Source organism: Perissodus microlepis, chromosome 3 (assembly GCF_051167445.1).
Source record: "Perissodus microlepis isolate ML-2025 ecotype Zambia chromosome 3, ASM5116744v1, whole genome shotgun sequence".
Classification (NCBI taxonomy): domain Eukaryota; kingdom Metazoa; phylum Chordata; class Actinopteri; order Cichliformes; family Cichlidae; genus Perissodus; species Perissodus microlepis.
Window position 1 is genome coordinate 615820 of NC_140463.1, and position 9241 is coordinate 625060.

Consider the following 9241-nt stretch of genomic DNA (forward strand, 5'->3'; position numbering starts at 1 on the left):
TGTGCCTACCTCTCAGTATAGGTCCTCTTCTACTCCTCTTGCCTTCTGTGCCACAAGGTTCCGTATAGGAGCCTTTACTGTTTTTGCTATGCAGATGATATTCAGTTGTATATCTCCTTTAAGCATCAAGATGTTTTCAAGCTACAGATTTTGCAAAGGTGCATAGACTCCATTAGAGGTTTGATGGCTGACAACTTTCTTCAACTTAATGAGGAGAAAACCAAAGTCCTTGTTTGTGCTCCCGATAAATTTGTGCTTTTTATGGAAAATTTACATCCTAATGCAACATTTGCCAAATCTTCAACTAGGAATCTTAGAGTAACTTTTGACTCAGCTCTGACTTTGGACGCTCATGTTAAATCTCTGGTTTGCTCCTGCTTTTTATTGTTTGAGAAATATTGTTTAGATGAATCCCATTGTGTCACTGGAAATTGTCATACATGCATTTGTTTCATCTTGTTTAGACTACTGTAATTCTTTGTTCACTTGTTTCTGTAAGGCCTCCTTTGAATGTCTGCAGGTTGCTCAGAATGCTGCTGCAAGGCTTCTGACCAAGTCTTCCAAGTACTTTCATGTTACAACCCTGCTGATCCAGCTGCACTGGCTCCCAATTAAATTCAGAGTCCACTTTAAGATTATTACTTTGAGATTCAGGGGTCTGCATGGACAAGCACCAGCACAGATCAAAGATATTTTACATCCATACATCCCCAGCAGGTCCCTGATGTCAGGTGATCAGGGCTTACTGGTTGTCCATCATACCAGGCTGAAAACGAAAGGTGACAGAGCTTTTTTAACTGTGGCCACCAGACTGTGGATCTCTCCCTTTGAGCATTTTTTCTCTCTTGGCTCTTGACGGAGGCGGTCGCACTTTCTCCCTCTCCCTTATCTTTCCCACTTGGCTTCTCATGTCTTTTGTATAGTCTCGCTTATTCTCTAACCCAAAGAGAATCTCCCAGACTTGTTCTTTAAAAACCTAAAGAAGAATTATGGATTTGATCAACTGGTCCCTTAACAGAATTGACACCCTCCTGGGCTTGGGAGAGCCCGATTGTCCTGCGGAGACGTTTGCTGCCGGATACTCGATGGTCGGTTGCGTCGTGTGTCTGGTGATACTCTCAATGGAGGACATTGAATGACATCTACCAATTCGGAACCATGATAACAGAGTTCTGGCTGATTGGAGCTGGCTCGGACCTGACTTATTGAAGTACAAGAAGCGGCTACAGCTGTTCAAAATCCCACAAGGCTGGCCAGCATGATAGATGATGGGCAGGGCTGTGAGTACTCAGACTGTGTTTTTTGAATGCAATATGGATAAGATCTTGGATGAGCTCATGGCTCTGCTATATGGGGAACATCTTGAAGAAGAACAATGAGAACTGAGAGACCTGGTGACCAGTGACGGACATTAGACCAACTGTAAAATTGGAAGCAGTTTGTTCGCACTAACCAAAACAACTACCATCTTCATCTTATGCGGCCCCCCTGGCGTCAGCTGGAAGCTCAAGGCAAAAGCTGACGGGAATAACTCTCCCTTAAATAATAAGACTGTTTGTTGTGACTCTCTCTCCCCTTATTGAAGGCCACCCGCATTGATCGAAGATTGTTGACTTTTGCTTAACCGGGTGAAGGGACACTTTCTCTTGGTTGAACATGGCACACACACACACACGCACACACACATACGCATGTACACTGACACAGACCTGCACTCACCCCCCCCCACCCCCCACCCCCCACCCCCTCCAAACGGCTTTGAAGCTTATGTCTTCTATGTTGTGAGATGTGATGATTCATGTGCTGAGGTGTTTTTTTCTGTTCTCAAACTGATCTCCCTGTTGGAGCTCAGTCTGGGAGGAGTTATTTTTTCTCTTCGTCTTTCCTCATGTTGTGCATTTTCTATTGTTATACCTCTCTGACCTGTCTACCCCATGTGATGTATGTGTAATGTATGTATGGTCGGAAGGGTAAGATGCCACTGGCAAGGCTGGCAGCCTTAACCCAATTTCCCTCGGGATGAATAAAGTATTATCAATCAATCAATCTGTGGACTCAGTTGTCTCTTTTAAAAAACAGCTAAAAACTCTTTTTAAACTTGCTTTTGGTTAATTTTTGCTTTTATGTTCTAGCTTCTGTGAAGCACTTTGTGATTAAACAGTGGCCTGTTTAATGCTCTTAATATCTTCAACATCTTAAATAAATTATACTGCACAGTGTTCTCATCAGTTTGTCTTCCATTTTATCTGAAATATACAAGGATCAAATCTTTTAAGTTTGAGGGGTATGGGATATTTCCCTTAAATAGAACTAAATTTTCAAAAAGTGGTCATTGTATATTAATATTTGTCTGTTAGACAGTCACACCACAGCTGTAGCTGCTTATTTCAAAGTTTTGTAGTCATATTAAGTGGTTATTATTTTGGTAATAATGGAGTATTAATAATACCATTACCAAGTAATAACCACTCGTTTCCCCCTTTTACCCTACTATTACCCCTTTATTATTGAGCTGTAATAGAAAGTGCTGCCAAACAAAAAACAAAAAAACTTTTAATCAGAGTATGGCATCAAGTCAGTTCTACTTGTGGAATATCGATCTGCTAAATTAAGTAGCAGAGGTGTTTGTTAATCAGTTTCAACTCTCCTGCCTCATGCCCTGGGGGACAGGGCTATGGCTTGTGGAGATACAGAAATTCTTTTATTGCTGCCATATAATCTGCATCATTATAATTGCATTAATAACATTCTTTACAGCATTATTCCATTTAATAATATTTCTCACAGTATTGATATTGCATTACAGTTGTTTATTGAAGATGTCCATTTGAGGATCCTTCCATTATGTTAACTTTTATTACAAGTACGGTTAGAAGTATTTTATACACATTGCATATCTGTGCTTATTTTGAGTTGATGTTCGGTTCATTAAGGGTCTTAAGCTTCACTGGCGTGACTGTCCAGGTGATACATGCTGAGGGAAACTAGAACATAGAAGGATAACTGCAATGCATGCTTACAGTACATATAATACATATAATCTTGGAATAGGCCTGAGCAGAGGCCCAAATGTTTCCAGCTTCTTGTTGCAAACCTGTTGCATTTTATTCTACTTGGTAACAGATGAGCAGAGTCAATAATTAGCCTCAGAGACCCTGAGGGCTTGACGTTTACTACCTTGTATGGAAGGTGTTATAGAAAAGAGAAGTTCTATGTCTGCTTATAGCTATTAAAAATGTACGATTAACTGTGACTAATGTCTGGAACCTATTTTAATCTGTCATTGACGCCATGGGGGGGCGTGTACCCCACTGCTTTATAAGTGTCCACAACATGTATTTTGGTCAGAAGACATATGTTGATGTTTTCTCCGGGCTGTTAATAAACTCAACGTTTGATTGCACTTTTCTGGGGCCTCCGTGAGTTTGTGACACTGCTCTACATTGATCGATTTCGCGACAGCTTTGGTGGAGGATGCGGGCACCTTGTAGAGCGCTAGAGATGTTACTTTCCGCGGTGGTCGAGCCGGATTTAGTGGTCAGACGGGCAGACGTCTCGGGTGGTTTCTTGACTACTGTGGGCCCACATAGAAAGGTGAGCACAAACCTCTTAAACTGAAATTGTGCTGTATTGGATTATAATTCTAAAAACACTTTGCAGGACAGACAGCCTCTATACTTGATCTTCAAAGAGGAAGTCCGACACAAAACACCTGGTGCTGTCAGGATGTTTAAGTGACACAGAAGTTCAGAAAATCGAGTCAGAAATGGTTTTGTGGCTCTTGGTAAACTGATTTTGAAGGAAAATCAGTGTTTATTGTGCTGAAGTAACAGATCCGGCGCGGTCTGATGGGAAGAATCAGCTGTACAATTCTGAGTGTGCAGCTTTGTTGATATTAACAGATCCGGCGTGGTCTGAGGAAGAAATAGATCGGTGAATGGTTGATATACCTACATGAATTTTGGTGGATCCGCTGAGGTCCAGAAAAATAATCAATGCAGACTGTGTTGGTTTGGATGTTGATAAATGATCCAGGAAGAATTGCCCTGGGTCTGTGTCTGTGTGTTGTTCAGTAACAACATGCGCAGTTAAAACTGGGCGCTCTTCCTTCCTTTTTAGTTTCAAAACACGAAGGGTGTTTGTTTCACTTTAAGGTTGGATTAAGAATTACTGTGTGAGGAACGGTTTCACTTTTGACTAGGGAAATAATATGCTTACTTTTGGGTCTATGAGAATTGAATTACAGTGGGAAGGGGATCTTCTGAAGGCGCAGGTTGTTTGCTACTGTGAGACAGTGGAGAGAACTTACGAAGTTACCTTCTTTCACCAAGTAAGAGTGGAAGATCTCGTAACATTCTGGTGGAGATGCCGGGGTAAAAAGAGTGAGTTCGGACGAGGAAGTCCAAGAAAAGGACACCTTGAGTTGAGCAAGGTGTTTAACTGACTCAGGATTCAGATAATCGAGTCAGCTGTGATCTTGAGTTCTGATGGTAAATTGATTTTAAAGGAAAATCAATGTTTACTATGATGAAGTAATTCTGATGATATTACTAGATGTGCTGTGATACAAGTGAAGATTAGGTTGTGTACATGAGGATACACAATACATCGGCTGCGGTCCATTTGATAAGTGAATGCTGACAAGAAACTGTTTTAAACCCTCACTGGCGGCGATGAGATACATGTGCTGAAGATTACTGGACCCGGCGAGGTCCATTTGATGAAGTTCTTGGGCAGATAAATGACAAACAGTTTTTCAAGTGTGTGGAGAATTTAAAAAGAAAAAACTGAACTTGCAGGTTCTCCGTACTGTGTGGACTTATATCAGAGTTATAAGTCCAAAGGTTATGCCCTGGAGGCCAAGAGTTGTGTTTAAAGAAGAACATGACTTAGAAAAGGACATTTAAGGTCACATTTTGTCTAAGATGGGGAGAATTGTCCCATATGTGTTTATTTCTCTTCTCTTTTAAGAGGACAGACGCAGTTACTGAGTGTTGTCTACTTCCTCTTTCTGATTCTTGAAAGCATGTTTGATAAAATACTCTTAGGAAAGCGTATTTTGAGTGATTCTAAGTGTGTGAATGCTGTGAGTACTGGATTTGAATGATTCTGTGTGATTTGTACAAAATAATAAATAACTAATAAAAACTCATAGGCGAGTGTGTGAACAGAGGAAGTCTGAGAGAGAAGTGTGTGCGTAGGCAAACTGCAGAGTGTGTGCGTCAAACAGGAAGTCTGATTATAGCTTGTTAGCTGGTGAGAGACGTTGAAACATGAAAACAGAGGAATTAGAGACTGAATGTATTAAGAAAAGAAATGAAAATGATATTAATTGTATGCTTTAGTGTGTCAATACAGGTGGACTCTCCTCAACCTGAAAACACGAGAACAGCGGGAAAAGGATGGATTAACAGAATTGGGTTGAAATTGAAGCCTGAACTCATGATGGCTTAGAGACGTCACAAACAAACAGATAAAAAAAGTAAAATAAAGAGAGAAAATGACTGACAAGTACATTAATGAATAGAAAACACACATGCACAAAGTGCTATATGTGAAATTATTGTTGGAAAGAATCAGAAGTGAGATAGTTTGAATCCACAGCTCAGTGAAAAGATGCATGAATTAAACCTGATTATAATATAAGATGCAATGAAGAAAGCAGCTTACACTCCTTTAATTTCCAGAGCCAGTGTGTCCCCTCCCCTCATAGCACCCCTGCCCACTTGGCCCCCGTATCAGGCGAGTATGGAAGGCTGGATAGCCCATGACGGGTAAGATCCCACCTCGAAACCCGGGGACAACCTAAGACAGGCACAGTCACGATTACTCGTCTCAGTCCCTGTGAGCTCAGACTCACTGGTGAGATGAAGTGAAGAAGATGGGACTTCAAGGGTAAAGCCACTGGGCTGAGGCGGAGGGGGAAATGTCATTAACAATGACCAGTGATGAGCCAAAGAGAGAAAACACTCCCTGTCTTTCTGGTTGAATTGTTCACAGCGCCATGTCTCCATAAACCTGACAAGTGGGCCCGAACTTCTGGCTGAGGACAAGGAATGCTGTTAAGGTGGGAAGTCAGAATTTGGGTTAGCAAATTTGGGAAGGAGAAAACTGACTGTTTAAGGGAAAATTGTGAAGGAGTCTGAAACACTGCAAAAAGAAACATATACGAACTCACACACTCAAACAGAAAATGCATTAACCTTACAAAGACAAGCTCATGAAGATTAATGCACAGACATTGATTAAACCTGGCTTAGAACACAAACATACGCAATGAAGATCAGCTTGCTACTAGTATGAGTGTTAAAATGGTGTGAATGTTTAATAAAATACACTTGAGTTTGAAGCTGAGGAATAAAAGAAGCTATATGACAGAGGGAGTGAGTTATGGAAAAAAGAAACAGTGATTAAAGTAGTTTAAAAGAGTGACTTAGGAGTGCTCTCGTACTGAGTGATCAAAACCAGTGATCACTGTAGGAAGAAATAAAGTAATTTAATAAGGTGGTAATGTTTGAACGTGTATTTCTCTTGTCACGGCAACTTCTTGAGAGATGACTCAGTATGCAAAGTAGTTGAATGACTCGGGGAAAAAAAAAGAGGAACTTGGGTTTCCTGTCTGACTGGGTGAGTGAAGCTTGCACTGGAGGAGACACTGTGACTGTGGGGCGTTTAACAAGACTTTCTGTGTATTGAGCAGGTGAAATTATGTCAGTTGACTTGGGAGTGTCAGGACCCTGAAGAACTTGTGGCAAAGTGTTCTGTGTTTAAGATTTTTGAGGTTGTTGTAGTGATGGATTGATTCGGTCAGTTTGCTTTGGATGGTCTTGTTATTTTAATGGAGGGAGTTTGATTAAGCATGGACATGTCTGAGAGGGCCCATTATTTTTGTAACAGTGCACTTAGTGAAAACCTGTCAGGTGATTTTGTTTTGTGCTTTGATGAGCTATTAATCAGCTCTCTTTTTCTCATTTTGTTCTAAGCAGGCCTGCAACAGTGAATAACAGCGCTGAAAATTCTCGGGAAGAACAAACATAAGGTGGGCTTTCCAGATTACAACTGGCTGAGGAGAAGCCTACCTGTGGGGACCTGATCAGGTCTAAGTCCCTGTTGTGATATTATTCTGTTATCATATGTTACCTTATATATGTAATCAAAGTAGTTGAATTATGATAACAGCTGTAGGACATATATTATCCTTTAGTTTAGATGGTGTGCTGTGTATGTAGCTTAGTTTCCATCATACTTTTGGGTTAAAAGAACATAATCATTTTTGTAGTTCATTAGATAAGTGTGCATCACTCTGTATCCTTGATCTGCTGTGAATGTGTTACACTGTTTTCTTGACATGCTTTATTGTTGAATCATAAAAAGAAGGTTGTAGGCAGGAGACTTGGTGTCTAGGGCAGAAGAGATAAACCACATTCCATACCCCCACCTTACAGAGAGCAGAAAGACAGGGAGCCGAGGTCATAATTTAGGCGCCGTAACAGAGAAAGAATGTGAATGTTTAGGCTTTTACGACTAGGTGGGGGCCGCTAGGAGCTATAAGAGGCTGTGTAACCCGTCACCATTTGGAGACTCGCTGTGACCCTCTGCAGGCAGGTCTCCCCATCATGATGGTTCTAATGCTCATAAGTGTTGAATTGTATGGAAATAAATGATTGTTGATTGAGCATTTATACACCGAGTATTGTCCTTCCTTCAGCCCAAAGATTAAAAGAACTGGGAGATTTCAACACTGTCTAAAAGGATTGTAGCGATTCAATCCAGTCAAAGGCATAAAGAACTAGTTTCCTAAAAAAAGAAACAAAAAACAAAACAGAATAAAACAAATGAATGAGCTCATGTTGCTGAGAGTGGAGAATCTGATTATTTGCGCGGGGGTCTCCACTATTAGCAATACCTGGTGTGAATGCGTGTGAATGGATGTGTGAATGGACGGTGACTGGACGGACGAGGTGAACTAAGGTTGGACCGACTGGACTCTGAGATAAAGACTGGACTAAGGTTAAACACATGACTGATGACTGTTCTGTTTTAAGTTTTCTTTCTTATAACACAGATTGGATCATAAGTGAGGAAAACTCAGTATGAAATGTGAAGTTCGGGTTAACACACGGGTTTTGTTTACCTGAGAGGAGGATTGCTGAGGTGTGAAATGATATGACAAACCTTTTTCTTTTAATTTTCTAAGCTCGGGTGAAGCATTTTGAGTTTGTGACACATAAGATGTGTCACAAAAGGGGGGATTTAAGGTTAATTTGAAATGGGTTTTAGGATCATTTTATGACTTTTGGGGTGTTTGATAATTTAGATATGGTAACACTGAGGCAGAAGTTGTTATTTTCATGTTTAAGTTGAAGGATTAAAATGAACTGAATCCTGTTTAGAAGATAAACTCTTTACACACATAAAGAGCATTGAGATTAAGTAAAGTTAATATAAAGGATAGAGCCCAGAACATGATATTTTGAACCAACTTTGAATAATTAAGGGAACATTAGATGAACACAGTAGATTAGTGAGGCGTAGCAGAGAGAGGCTTTTTGTTTTCTATCCTTTACAGGAGAACATTCCAGTACCACAGCGACCACAGGGGTGGCGAGGATCTCCAGTTTCACAAAACAGGTCACATCTGGAGTACACGCTGTGGACAGGGCGACCCCGGAGGCAAAGGTGGTGTGGCTGAAGGTGCTCAAACGAAAGTGGAAGGAACCACGCTGGACGGGTCCTTACGAGGTCATTGCCAGAACAACTACAGCGGTTCAACTGAAAGGGAAAGGCAACACCTGGTACCACTGGTCGCAGTGTGCACCCGCACACGAGAGCTTGGTAGAGGAAAACTCGCCTTCAAAGAACACAGGTGTCAACAAACAGAGGCAGAATAAACCCTCTCACCTGTGCAACGGGCCGACCAGTAGTCCACCTGGAAGGCCGAAGAAAGAAGAAGAGCATCGCAGACGGTCGCCGTGCCACCAAAAGGAGCGGTAACAAATTGAAAGAACTAGAAGGAGTGAAGGTGTAGGAAGTAGATTTCGGGCAGCTCACAGCCCGGCATAAACACAAGGTGCTGTCACACAGCTTGATTTATTTGTTTGATTTTTTGATGACAAAATAATTAGGAAACATTGAAAACATACAACCCGTTGAGGGGAGAGATAGCGTTGGGCAATTGAAAGGTATTGTTTTGTTTAGCAAAATCTCTTTTGTTATATTTTAGCTTTTAACATGGAACACG

At 41.1% G+C, this 9241-nt stretch overlaps 1 long non-coding RNA gene across 1 annotated transcript; it reads left to right on the forward strand.

The window, feature by feature from the left end:
• The first annotated feature begins 6697 nt into the window (after positions 1 to 6697).
• LOC146389357 (uncharacterized) lies at positions 6698 to 7682 on the forward strand. The gene is made up of 2 exons (XR_014798965.1): positions 6698 to 6806; positions 6987 to 7682. It is a non-coding gene; the product is annotated as an uncharacterized LOC146389357 (long non-coding RNA).
• The last annotated feature ends 1559 nt before the right edge of the window (positions 7683 to 9241 follow it).